Source organism: Nanorana parkeri, unplaced genomic scaffold (assembly GCF_000935625.1).
Source record: "Nanorana parkeri isolate BGI_ZX_2015 unplaced genomic scaffold, ASM93562v1 scaffold1469, whole genome shotgun sequence".
Classification (NCBI taxonomy): Eukaryota; Metazoa; Chordata; class Amphibia; order Anura; family Dicroglossidae; genus Nanorana; species Nanorana parkeri.
This window is the reverse complement of record NW_017307737.1, coordinates 344,429-358,021: the sequence shown is the minus strand read 5'-3', so window position 1 is coordinate 358,021 and position 13,593 is coordinate 344,429. Positions and strand designations below refer to the sequence as shown.

Genomic DNA, 13,593 nt, shown 5'->3' with positions numbered 1-13,593 from the left:
TGCTTATTTTTTTTTTTTTTTTTAATTGTTTATTTTTTGAAACGAGCCCGAGGAAATCGCGGGACTGAAAGACGTCTGTGCAATCGCACCGTTTGGGACTCTGAGGATGAAAGAATGTGTAGTGCTTTCTATGCTGTGTCGTCGTATTGGTGTGGTCGGAATTTTTCTTTTATGAGTTGTTTTATTTTATTTTTTCTTCTCTGCGTTCTCTGTGCCATAACCGAAGTGGTTCTCAAGCCTGTCCTTGGAGTGGGAGAACATATCCTGAAGATTGTGCAGCGGCCTTTTTTGTGACTTGGACCAAAAAGTTTACTGTATTGGTTCCCTGGGGGACGAGCGTACACCACAGATGTACTTTGTGCCGCGGGTAGGATGAGACATTCGAAATGAAGCTCGCCATACACTGCTAGATCTTTTACCATCTGTGCCGTAGTCCAGTAAGGGAGCATGTGTTCGATGCCTTATCAGAGCTTTCTGACTCTGCAGCAAAATGAGTGGAAAGGAGGAAGAGCTTCAAGCGTGTTAAGTGCTGGTTTTGTTTCAGAGTAATTTGGCATCACAAGGGGGGTGCGGCCCGCACCCGGGTGCCACCATTGGAGAGGTGACACCAAAATGACTGGCAGTCATTTTGGTGTTGCCCTCTATGGAAATTCGGGCACTCGCACCGAGAGCCTGACAGTGTCGGGAGAGAGGAGAGGACCCAGCAGCATACCTCATCCCGCCGGGTGAACGTCCCCTCTTCTCTCTGCCGGCGTCCGTCAGCAAGATGGCCACTGGCAGGAGTCAATAAGACCGTGCATGCGCAATGACATCATCGCATGCGTTATAACGTCACGGCAGGGTGACACCCAGCCTCCGGACGCCCCTGGTTGAACACAGACGATCCATTGCTTTGCTCGGTGCTGTCGGTCTTACACTGTGAATGCTGTTAGAGGAGAGCACTGGTATAACCTCATCAGTGTGCTGCTAATCTTTTATCATCCAGTGACCAGGCTGGGGGTGGGACCTTGACCAGACTGTATTTATGTTAACTGCACTAGAGGTCAGGGGCCAGGCTGTGGTGTCTGGCAGAGGTGCCTGGATCACTAGACTTGAGCAGAATCGCAAAGCTTAAAAGTTCACAATTGTGCAGTTCAGCACCCCCTACGCTTGTCTGTATTAACTCTATTACAGCGATCATCAAGAAGTGTTTTCCCATTCACCCGCTAAAAATCTTCAGGCATGTTGGAAAAGCTCCAGGTCAGGGGTCAGAGGGGTGTTTGACCATTCTGCTAAATTATTGTTGGACTTCTCTTATTTATCTACTGTGTATGGCAAGCTGGAGACCAGGGCATGAAATTGTCACTTCCACTGTGTCTGTGATTCTGTCTAGATAAATAGGAAGCACAATAGGCTTTTAAGGGCTGGTTTGTGGTTGATTGGTACCCGGGGGGGTCATACAGCTCCCCCATCTTAATGAGATAAAGCCTTTCCTGGAAGATGGGAGTTATAGGGTGCCAAATATCATCATCATCATCATCATCATCATCATCACTTACAACTGCTGGACTATACAACACCTCCCTATGTTATGGAGAGGAGGAGGAATAATATGCATGTATTGCAGAAGATTAGCCGAATATGCTTTTATTTTGCCCAGACACAACATCAAAGCCCCTTACACATGGAGTGTGATGAGCTTCCTTACGTTGATGGGGGTGGAGGGGATGTGCTCAGCTAAACAGGTTGGCTGTAATGTGGGGCAATACACATTTAAAAGGTGACCCTGAATGCTTGCCGTACTCGCTATGTTTGTGGTACCTGTGAAATGGTCACGTTGCAGTAACTTCACAATGGGAAAAGCCCACATTTTGGATTTTTAAGCAAAGGAAAATGAATTCTGTTAGCTGGTAGAGGGTCTGCATCTTATAACATTCAGGTTTTTGTCTTCTATGTTAAAAACAACTGACCAATTGATTTTGGTTGCACCTATTTTTTTTCCCCTCTTAAAGGGACTGTCATGATAGAAGTAAGGGAGCTGCCACTGCTAACTGCAGGCTCCTAGACTGTACATTGATGTTCTGTCCTGCCTATTTAGCTGATCAACCTAAAAAAGCATGTGATTATCAGTTCTTTTCAATGTCCATGTGTACATGTTGGCCTTACCATACCGTAAAGACTCTCATGTTTGCTGACAGGTTCCCTTGAACCCCTTGCTAACCCTTAGCCCTATTGCTTCTGTTTCTGTTCTTTTTTTGAATAAGTTGGTTGTCTATACGGATTTACTCTCATGCTACTGAGCAGTTGCATATCTGTAGCTGAGCTTTGTAGCCTTACACGGTCCTTCCTTTTGTCCACCGGAATATGACATTTACTTTAAATGGAATGGCTGATTTGAATAGTTATTACACAAGATTTTGCACAGAGGTATACAGGGGGGGAAAAAAACCAACAAATTCCTCAGTAAAAAGAAGAAAGAGAGACAATTCTCACTCTTAACACTAGGAACAAGCATACAAAATGGCCGCGGGCAGGTTGGATTTGAGACAATCATATCCTTGCAGTAGAAGTCATGTTGTGCACTGTATCAGATAGGGAAGCATTGGCTGTTTTGTGACTCGGTTCCTTCACAGTTGGAGTACCTTTCAGCACAAGTCGGAGGCTCATCTTACACCAGCAGTGCACAGATTAAATTATCATGTAAATGGTTTGTGAACCACTTTCCCCGGAAATGCCTGATGTCTGCACAGCGAGGAACGGTGGAAGTGAGTGTGTGTTTGTCTTTCAGATCAATGTAAACCTTGACAAAGCAACATAAAACCTGCTTTTAAACTTCAGCTGCCTGTGTGTGGTTATTTGGTGAACCAGTTTGGTGTTAAGGTATGCGGAAAGGTAAAGAAGAATTGTTGGGCTATATTTAGACCCTTCCAGAGGTTTGAAATATAAAGGGGACGTTCTGTCAGAGGTAACCGTATCCTGGGAAGGGAGGTAAGAGACTATTTCTGGGTCTTTAAGGATGCCCTAAACTAGGGGTGCCCGCAATTTTTGTGTTAAGATCTACTTTTTAAATGACTAGCTACATGAGATCTACCAACGAAAAAAAAGTCCCTCACTGGCTGTCTCTCCTTGCTCTTTCCCCTGGCTGTCTCAGCAGACTCGGGCTAATAGGTAATCATGTGTGCACAGCTAAATAAATATACCAAAATGGAATAAAGGGGCTACCAATCACACCCTTCGTGATCTACCAGCATCAGCTTTGAGAGCTACTGGTAGATCACGATCTACCTAATGGGCACCCCTGCCCTAAACAATTCTAAATCAGTCTTATAACATTAAAACATCGTGATTGGTGGAGGTGGTTATGAAATAATGAGGTCAATTATTGTATTTTTTATGAATGATGTTCTTCGACGTTTAGTTTGTATACATATAAGTAATCCCCAAACTACGAGCCATGACCTATCATGCAGGGCCTCCTCATTGCATGGCGGAACCACTGTATGCAAAGTGCCAGCAGGCATTGGAACACAGAATTCCAGCTACAAGCAATGTATGTTAGGCACTGTTGGGTGGAGTGATCTCCTACCTAACATTGCCTTCATAGTCCAGGTTGTGATCTCATCAGGCCAATAGAGGAGCAGTGAGACACATTCATAAGTAATGCCACTGAACATTATTGCTTTGGGTGGGGGATTCCTAATACCAAGGACGAGGCACCACTCCTCCCACTGACACCGAGGACGAGGCACCATTCCTCCCACTGACACCGAGGAAGGGGCACCGCTCCTCCCACTGACACCGAGGACGAGGCACCGCTCCTCCCACTGACACCGAGGACGAGGCACCACTCCTCCCACTGACACCGAGGACGAGGCACCGCTCCTCCCACTGACACCGAGGACGAGGCACCGCTCCTCCCACTGACACCGAGGACGAGGCACCGCTCCTCCCACTGACACCAAATGAGGCATACAAGAGACATGTGTATTCTTCCTTAAATCTTGGTGAGCTTTTTGTATTTCTTGCAGATCTGTGCCGTAATCCAGTGTGACACTTGGAGCTTCCTGTAATAAAGACCGCTCACTGCTGGTCTCACTTTGTGCAGGGTGACTGGTCTTGTCTCCTCCCCCCTCCTGAAGTTTCCTGCCTGTAGCAGGTGGGCCCTGCTGGGTCCCTCCCACAGCTATGGGGAATCAGATGTAAATGGATATGTGTCCATTTACATCACTTTACTCCCGACCTGGCCTGATCAGGTCCACCGAAACAGAACTCTGATCCATTTGTTTTTCTGGACCTGGCCAGAGCTGGGGGGTCACCGGTTGTAAACAGGCACACGTCCGTTTGGATCTGGCTGCCCATAGACCAACATTGGACTTCTTATCGGGTCCGCCTGTCCGTTTTTCATGCGGACCTGATCAGAAGCCCAATGTTAAAAACTGCCAGGTAGACCTGATTGTAAAGCCAGTGTGAAAGGGCTCTTACTGAGACAGAATAGGTATACAGATCAGGGGGTTCTTACTTTACTGGCCGCATGCTAGTTCTAGGTAAGTTACTAAGAAATAATTGAAACCAGAGACATCCAGGTAACTAAGGTCTACAGTGGTGACAACCCATATATTGTCTTCCATTAAGGTTTACATTGTTACAATTTTGTAATGTTAGTAGAATACTTTAAACTCTGGGTTTCCTCTCTCATTTCCGTAAGGGAGACTTTGTCCGGCCTATTAAAGGAGAACTATGAGGCGGGTGCTCTTCACTCACCTCATAGTTCTAGCCGACGTGTGACAATGAGACTGTCACAGGTCGGCTCAGTAGATCGGGAGGTGAGCGAACACATACCGGCGTTCGCTCACCTCTCGATTCTGTCACGGCTCTCTGCCGTAACGGGAGGGGCTGGATTCCCCTCTCCCCGCTCCGATCTGCCAGCGCTGACTGGCGGAACGGGCGGGTACAGCTGGCTCTGCCTCTAGATAAGCAGAGCCAGCTGTCAATCACGCAGCTGGGCGGATCCCGGCACAATTGTCGGGATAAGCTGCGGCATCTCAGTATACCGCGAGCGGCTGCTCGCGGTATACTGAGACGCCACAGTTGAAGCGGATCCCGACAATTGTGCCAGCGTCTCAGTATACCGCGAGCCACAGCTCGCGGTATACTGAGCATAGGGTGACGGGAGGACGCTAGTTTGTGTCCTCCCGCTACCCTAAGGAGAACTATGGGGGAAAGACTTAACCCCATAGTTCTCCTTTAAGTTCATGTTACGTTTGTTCTTGCAGCCCAGGAAATGTCATTTTTCTCTAGAAGTAAGTCATTTGGAGTCATCAGAAGAGAACACATAGCGGACACACACCTCCCATTGTGAGAAGCAAAGGGTGGAAGGAAAAAATCGGTTCGCTCCCCTCTCGAGTCTGTCACGGCTCTCTGCCGTAACGGGAGGGGCTGGATTCCCCTCTCCCCGCTCCGATCTGCCAGCGCTGACTGGCGGAACGGGCGGGTACAGCTGGCTCTGCCTCTAGATAAGCAGAGCCAGCTGTCAATCACGCAGCTGGGCGGATCCCGGCACAATTGTCGGGATAAGCTGCGGCATCTCAGTATACCGCGAGCGGCTGCTCGCGGTATACTGAGCATAGGGTGACGGGAGGACGCTAGTTTGTGTCCTCCCGCTACCCTAAGGAGAACTATGGGGGAAAGACTTAACCCCATAGTTCTCCTTTAAGTTCATGTTACGTTTGTTCTTGCAGCCCAGGAAATGTCATTTTTCTCTAGAAGTAAGTCATTTGGAGTCATCAGAAGAGAACACATAGCGGACACACACCTCCCATTGTGAGAAGCAAAGGGTGGAAGGAAAAAAGACTGTAGACCAGTCTATTATCTCAGTATTGGCAATGACTAATTCACAGCTCAGCCGCCTGCCACCCCGAGGCCACACTTCTGTCACTGAGACAAGCAGCTTCTACTTCTCATGGAGAGAGACACAGTTCAAGATCCTCACTCACAGCCCACAAGCAGCCATCCCAAAGCCTATGCAGAGAAAGCATACCATGATAAATGATGATATCACTGCCTTCCTATATGATGTGTAATGTGTTAGAGCAGAAGTATAGTGCACCCATATAATGCCTTCACTTGTTCCCCCCTCCGCCCAATCAACATTTCTCAATCAAATCATTTTGGTTTTTCAAGAAATGCCAATCACTGGGTCTGTCTGCAGCTCTTTGGTGGGAGTGATGGGCAGGCTCCTGTAAATGTCAGAGAATTCTGCTTTGGATCTTTTTCAAAAGTACCATGTGAAAGAACGCATCCCTTGACGCCAAAATGACTGACGGTCATTTTGGTGGCACCCCCTCTGAAAAGTCGGGCACTCGGTAATGGACAGAGCCCGACAGTTGCAGGAGAGAAGAGGGGGACCAGGCGGAACGTCCCCTCCTGTCTCTGCTGGTGTCCAAGATGGTCGGACACGCATGTGATGACATCACAGCGGGGTGTCACCCGGTACCCACTCTGAAAGAACATATCCCTGGGATCCCTTTAGATGTGCCTGCGTCTCCATTCTGGCCACAGGGCAGTGGCGTCACAAGGGGTGTGGGCCACAACCGGGTGACGCTAAAATGACCGTCATTTTGGTGTCACCCCTTCTGAAAAGTTGGGCACTCTGTCATGGACTGAAAGCCCGATAGTTGCAGGAGAGAGAAGGGGACGCGGTGGAACGTCCCCTCCTCTCTCTGCTGGCGTTCATCACCAGGATGGCCGCACACGCATGTGATGATGTCACGTGCATGCGCGATGACGTTAAGGCTGGGTGTCACCCGGTACCTGCTCCGGGTGACACCCGGCCTCGGGACGCCCATGCCACAGGGTGCCGCAGAGTTTAGCTGTGCACTCTGTTGATCAGTTGTTTGAGTAGGCACATCTAAAGGGATGTGTTTCTTCATATAATGCTTAGTAACAAAGTTATTGATGGCACAAAAATCTAATACCTATGAGAGGGAGGTGAATGGCAGTACGAATCAGGTAGAAAAGTGATTGATGAATAAATGATGGAGATTTAGACAGGAAATTAAGGTGTCCTCATGATAGCTGCTGCAGTTTCAAAGGGTTATATTGTGAATATGCAAGTTTGCTGGTAATTGAGCGTAATCACTTTTGACACAGGAGAGGAGTTGCTACAAGTATGGGAATAAAGGTAAGGCTGACGTTCAAGCTTAAAAAAAGGTGAAATGACAACGTGAGCTATAGACAGAGTTGGACAGGATTTTCCCATTACTGTAGTTCTTAGGTCCTCAGGCAGCAGACAATGATGATTTGTCATAACGCATAGCCTGAGAAGCTGTGCGGGGTGTGTCGGAGACGTAATCAGGGCTTGCAACACCTGGGATGTGATCATCAGACGCGCCCCATCCTGTCTGAACAGCTGCAAAATTGCAAATGGTGAGATTCAGATGGGAAGAGATCTCCTCTATGAAGATTCTGTATCCTTGGATACAAGGGTTCTCACGTGTACCAGGTTTCTCATTACTTCTTTCATCTCTACTAATACACTTAGAAAGCTACTGAATTAGATTGGCCAGATTGTGATTATTCTTTATAGGTTGCAGCCTGTTGGTCAGATTTGCAGATGTAGGTAAAACTGCAAGGCCCATAACCCTGCAGAGGCCATCTCTGGTCATGATCCTCTGCCCCTCTCTCTTCCTCTGCCCCTCTCTCTCCCTCTGCCCCTCTCTCTCCCTCTGCCCCTCTCTCTTCCTCTGCCCCTCTCTCTCCCTCTGCCCCTCTCTCTCCCTCTGCCCCTCTCTCTCCCTCTGCCCCTCTCCGCCTCTGCCCCTCTCTCTCTCTGCCTCTGCCCCTCTCTCTCTCTGCCCCTCTCTCTCTCTGCCCCTCTCTCTCCCTCTGACCCTCTCTATCTGCCTCCCTCTGCTTCTGCCTCTCCGTCTGCCACTACCTCTGCCTCCTTTATTAGGCTTTAAAAACACCCTGAGCCCCCGTTCACACATAAGCATTTTGCTGCATGTTTACTATAGCGTGATCTTCCAAACAAAGGAGTGCCATGGGCACCTCCACCCAATCAGCTGCGGGCCGGGCATTCCCCACCCCTGCATGTAAATAAAGGGATAGCATGCTTGCGCCAAACGTCATTTACAATATATGGCTACATTAGATAAACGTAATTTACCAAATACAGTATGTAGCCATATAATGTCACTGACATCACAGCTGATTGGGCGGCATGGATCCGCCGGGGATCATTTTTCAGATGGCGGTAGAGCGCTGGCTTCCAGGCATTTTGGAGGCAACACTTCAGCCTCCTGAATGACTGTTTTTTTCTTATCCTAAGGGGGATTCTACATAGAGCTACCACGGCACAATAGGGTGCCAACTGTTTGGCACACGGTTGCGGCACAATCCCATTCACAACAATGGCTGCATTTAGTGGCCACGCAAAGAATGTAAGCCCTCATGGGCAGGGCCCTCCTTACCATCTTGTCTTGAATTGTATTGTGATTGTAATGTCTTCCTTATATTGTAAATACAGTATTGTACAAAAACATTTGTTATTTTATTGTGGACACATTTTTAGGGATGGGGTTTTGGATGAGTCTACAAGGCGCAAAATTCTTTCAAATCCTTCCAGGCCGGCCATACATGTCACTGATAATATGTCATTGGTTTATATCCTTGCATTGTCCAGGGACCCGGCCGGCTATTCATTCTGTGCTGGACCAGGGCATGCAGATTCCTTGTGTGTAATAAAGAAGAAGAAGCCGGATGAACTTCTGACTTGTGGGAATGAGCGGGTGGAAGGGGTCATCTGTGATTCTTGTTAATTATGAGGCTGAATGAAAATGGGGGTGGAAAGCCCAGCAAGCACAGAACGATGGGGCACCTCTATGCATATCATAGAGAATTTTCTGGAGACTGTAGTTATTCTCTAACTGAAAAACTTCCATCCTCAAAACAAAGGGTCATCCCCGGAATCCAGGGACTGTCAGCAACTGTTATGTAGTGCAGGGATTGGATTTATGGTGTATAATCAGCTGCTTACATTGTTCACCTTCAAGTCTCTGACCTGTAACAGAGAAGTTATGTGTCGTCTGCTGCCATGTCCAGGACAGACGTGACCTCTTCTCATGACTGCCCAAGTGGGCAGCTGCTGACACATATGGAGGGCAGACACCAGCATTTAAAATCCTCAATATTATAAAAAGTTAATGAATATGTTACAAAATAATCCAGAGGAATACACTAAGTGCCGCACTTAGTGAGCTTGAACGAGACAGCTCAGCACAGGGGGGTAGCTACAGATCATCGGGCCCCATAGCAAACTTTTGGTGCCCCCCTCGGCAACCCCTTAAAATCTAAATCAAGGAGAGGTAGCAGGAGAGTTTGTCTGCATGGTCTGCTCCTGTACATTTGATGTCAGCTATTCTTGATTGGAAATGTCATCGGGAGAACAGGGCCAATAGCAACTTCTGCAATCCTTAATGGGGCCCCCTTCCGCCCCCCAGGCCCCATAGCAGACACGTGGGCTGCTTTGGTTATTGCTATGCCACTGGCTCAAGCGTCCCTGGAAAATATTTGCACATGCTTTCAAAAAGCAGAACAGAAGCCTGATTTTAAAATGTGCCTCTTTGAGCTTCACATTCGTCACCGCCTGGAATAGAACTAAAGCCACATTTATTTCTTGTTTTGTAGTTTTGGATGGAGTGTAGAGGGATTAGAACACCCATCAAGTTTTTATTGTTGTCTGTGTCCCCAGTGAAAGAAAATGCCAAATTTTGGATTGTCAGTAGAACAGGAATAGATGGGAAATCCTCCAATGGGGACCCTGCTAACCACTAAGGATTTCCTTCTCTTTGGGGGGGATTCCCTCTCACTTCCTGTTGTGGCTATTGGACAGGAAGTAAAGGGAAATCCCCCCAATGGGACACAGATGGGCGAAAAAAATCTGACAAGGATTATATCCCTCTTTTTGCATGCGCAATGACGTCACGGCGGTGGGTCCCCCCTTCTACATAGCTCCGGGTGACACCCGGCCTAGGGACGCCGCTGGTTCAGATTGTTACTATACAGGATTTAAAGAGCACCAACAGTTTGCAAAATAAATGGAGACAGCACAGTCACAATGCAATTCCATACATGAGGATTAGGAGGGCGTATAAAAGTGGTGGTTTCACTCCTGGAGATCTAATGCTCAGAGTTAATCACCCTTGTGTTTTTAGTCTGTCTACCTGATCCGTAACCAGTAAATTACTGGAAAAAAACAAAGGGAGTGGGCCAATTAACTAGTGTAAGAGGTCCAAGGGTTAGCTGGAGATCGGGACAGACCAATTTGTATTAATTTCAAAAGATTTATTGATTATAAAAGTAGAAAAAGAACACAGCCAACATCTTGCAGACAATCAATTAAAAACAATGTGACAGAACTGTGCAAACAGCATCAATACTGACTGTATCAAAAAAATCATTCAGTAGGATACATATACCATCAAAGTATATTCAGACACATCAGTATCCCGATCAGAAATCAGCTTCTAAGTTTAGGTATATAATATATTCTCAGGCAGGATTAACCCTCTCATCACTTTGGCAAATCAGCAGGAAGGAGAAAGGACAAAATTTGTGTCCTCCCGTTACCCTAAGGAGAACTATGTGGAAAAGCCTTAACCCCATAGTTCTCCTTTAACTCGCATTTTTCATAGATCATTCGGTTCTATAATGGGGTGTTTTCTTATCGTAGAAAAGGACTTTTAGTCCATGTATTCCCATGATGTATGGAATAAATACTTTGTAACAAGAGGTTCCTCAAAGTGACACAACGGTTCCAACAGTTCCTTTGGTTGGTATATCCCAAAGTAGGAAAGAAATTATTTTTCCCCACAGGATGAATGACGATTCGAATTCAATGAACACATTTAGGATGGAGTGTTCCCATATATAAATCCGGTGTAGCATGCGTCTTCCCCTTATTGCTGTAATGGTGAGGGGGTGTTCATTCAAAGACCGGGATATTGTTCACTTAATTGGCCTGATCGGGTTAATACGTTATTTTACTCACGTATCCGGATATGTGTTGGTCTCCGTGCTGTTTGGTTCTTTGAGTCCTTTCCACTGATGAGTTGACTAGTTTTTTCCCCCCTTGGCTATGTCCCAAATCGACCCCGGTTCCACATATTGAGATTCTACGGAGTGGTAGGAAATCAGGGGTGCTTTGTTCGATGAGAGATTACAGTAATCCAATATGCGTCTCAAAGGCAATAAAAGCGCTAAGGATCCAGACACATCGACTATGTGTCAAGTATGCTGAGGGTTATCCTACTATTGCGTGCTCGGCGTCTACGCGTTTCGCCCCTCCCCCAGGGGCTTCGTCAGGAAGGCCCTGGACGAAGCACCTGGGAGAGGGGCGAAAGCCAAGGGGGAAAAAAACTAGTCACCGTTTTCTAGCGTGCTCCCTAGACAAAAGACGTGCGACCGTACAGTAGAAACTGTCACACATCTTCATTTACACTGCTCGATTCTCGTACGATCGCGGGATTTCCCGCGATTCTCGTACGAGAATCGAGCAGTGTGTGAGCACCTTAACCCTTGGACCTCTTACACTAGTTAATTGGCCCACTCCCTTTGTTTTTTTTCCAGGATTAGGAGGGTCCCGCACCTGGGAGCTTACAATCTAAAAATCCAACAATGGCAATGCCCAGACTTTAGCCGGCCTCACTTTTCCATATTTCTGCTGAGAGACAGAAGAAGAATAAATGAGTAACATCTAGCCCTGCAGCAGACATACTGTAACCCACAGAAAATGTTCCCTTACTTCATCCACTACACTACAAGGGCGTCCATACATTATACTGTTCATATAAATAGCCAAAATACCGCTCCTTGTGAGGTCATGTCTTCCCTGTGCCCACACCCCTGGAGCCTGGAGAGTGTAAGCTCCAGTGATACACAAATGGTACACGGAGTTGGTGTTTCCTTGTATATACACTGAGTGACCAGATTATTATGACCACCCCATCAGTACTTCGTTGGGCCGCCTCGTGACTCCACGAGATGATGAAAGGTGATGCGAGGAATCTGACACGGCACTGTTGCCCTTCTGTTGTCTTGTACCAGTCTTGCCCCTCCCCCGTTTTGCCCTAACATTGACTAGTCGCTGACGGCCACAATTCGCACATTCAGACCCAGATTTTCGGCTGACAGTCCGGTCTTTAAACACTTTAACAACAGCTGCTCTTGAACATTTAACGAATTCTGCTGTTTTGCTGATACTCGCTCCATGGCTCCGAGCGCCAACAATCATCCCACGCTCAAAGTCTGTTAAATCGCGTTGTTTCCCCGTATCTTCAGAAACAAATCACTTCTACTGCCGTGGTAACCAACCTGCTTCCCTATTTATAATGGTCTGGCCCTCTAGCAACTTCAGCGCCAAATTATAGCTAATTTGCCTGCAAACGTCAGGTGGTCATAATAATCTGGCCACTCAGTGTACAGTACATTATGACTCATGTCTGTAGGAGAAGAGAGACTGGACTGTGTTATACATGCAGGATGGTGAATGGTGTGACATCATGATCCATATTATACATGCAGGATGTGAATGGTGTGACATCATGATCCATATTATACATGCAGGATGGTGAACGGTGTGACAATCTAATACAAGTCCATTCACTCGCATTACGTGTGAGGATGCTGAGGGGGACATTCCAGAATCTCACCTGGAATCAGCATTTTGCAGTCCCTGTACAGCAGGGCTGAAGCGTGAGAGCAAGAAACAGCACATGGAGCCAATCAGTGTGCTGACAAGGTGCACGCTTATAGGAGGTGAAATCAGAGAGCTGAGCTCATCACTGCGCTGCTTCCCCTTTCTCCCCACTGTTTTAAATACATGGAGATCTTCTTTATCCTTTCCTCACCCTACTACTACTTGTTTTTATGTTACTGTCTCTGTCTCCATTCTAGCGATTTACCGTCACTTCCTGTTACTGTGACACCCGGTCACTGGCACAGGAAATGACAGGAAATCTGCCCAATGGTGCTGCAGACCCTTTCCTGTGCTGTCTGGAGTCGGTCTTGCCGTGTCTCTCTATCCCTCCTCCCCATAGATTTCGCCGACAGACTCTCACGTTCCCGTGTATATTAAGAACTTTGTTCTCCGACGTTTTATGATGTTCCTTGTCAATCCCTCTCCCTGCGTGTCCCAATGTCCCGGCATCTTCAGGATCAAAATATACAAAGTACAAATCGATGAATACAACGATGACCAAAGGATTAAAAAAAAAAGACTGCGACTTTCAAAGCGCGGCGCCGCCATCTACATATCAAAGCCTTCCATTCCAATTTAGAGAGAAAAACCCCAAAAACGTGACATCTTCCCATTCCTGTGACTGCGGCGGATTGGTGGAGACGCTCGGCGTTTAAACGGATGAAAAAAACAAATATTTCAGGATTATGAGCAGAAATGTTTTATCTTTCGTGGATAAAGAGGATATGAATAATGCAGAGAGGAGCTGAAAGGTAAAGCGGGTGACCTTGGCTGCTGATGGGAAGGAAACGGAATATATTTCGGGCCGTCGCAGAAAACGGAATGCATATGAATGGAGGATGAGGGGGGGAGGGGGA

At 47.1% G+C, this 13,593-nt stretch overlaps 1 long non-coding RNA gene across 1 annotated transcript in view; it reads right to left on the bottom strand.

Annotated features, from left to right (window-relative positions):
• Positions 1-9,036, bottom strand: part of LOC108798421 — a 9,640-nt gene extending 604 nt beyond the window's left edge. Inside the window, exons 1-2 of the long non-coding RNA XR_001941947.1 lie at positions 9,026-9,036; positions 74-75 (exon numbers count right to left, since the gene is read on the bottom strand). This is a non-coding gene — a long non-coding RNA (uncharacterized LOC108798421). The remainder of the gene's footprint in view (positions 1-73; positions 76-9,025) is intronic.
• Between the last annotated feature and the right edge of the window lie 4,557 nt (positions 9,037-13,593).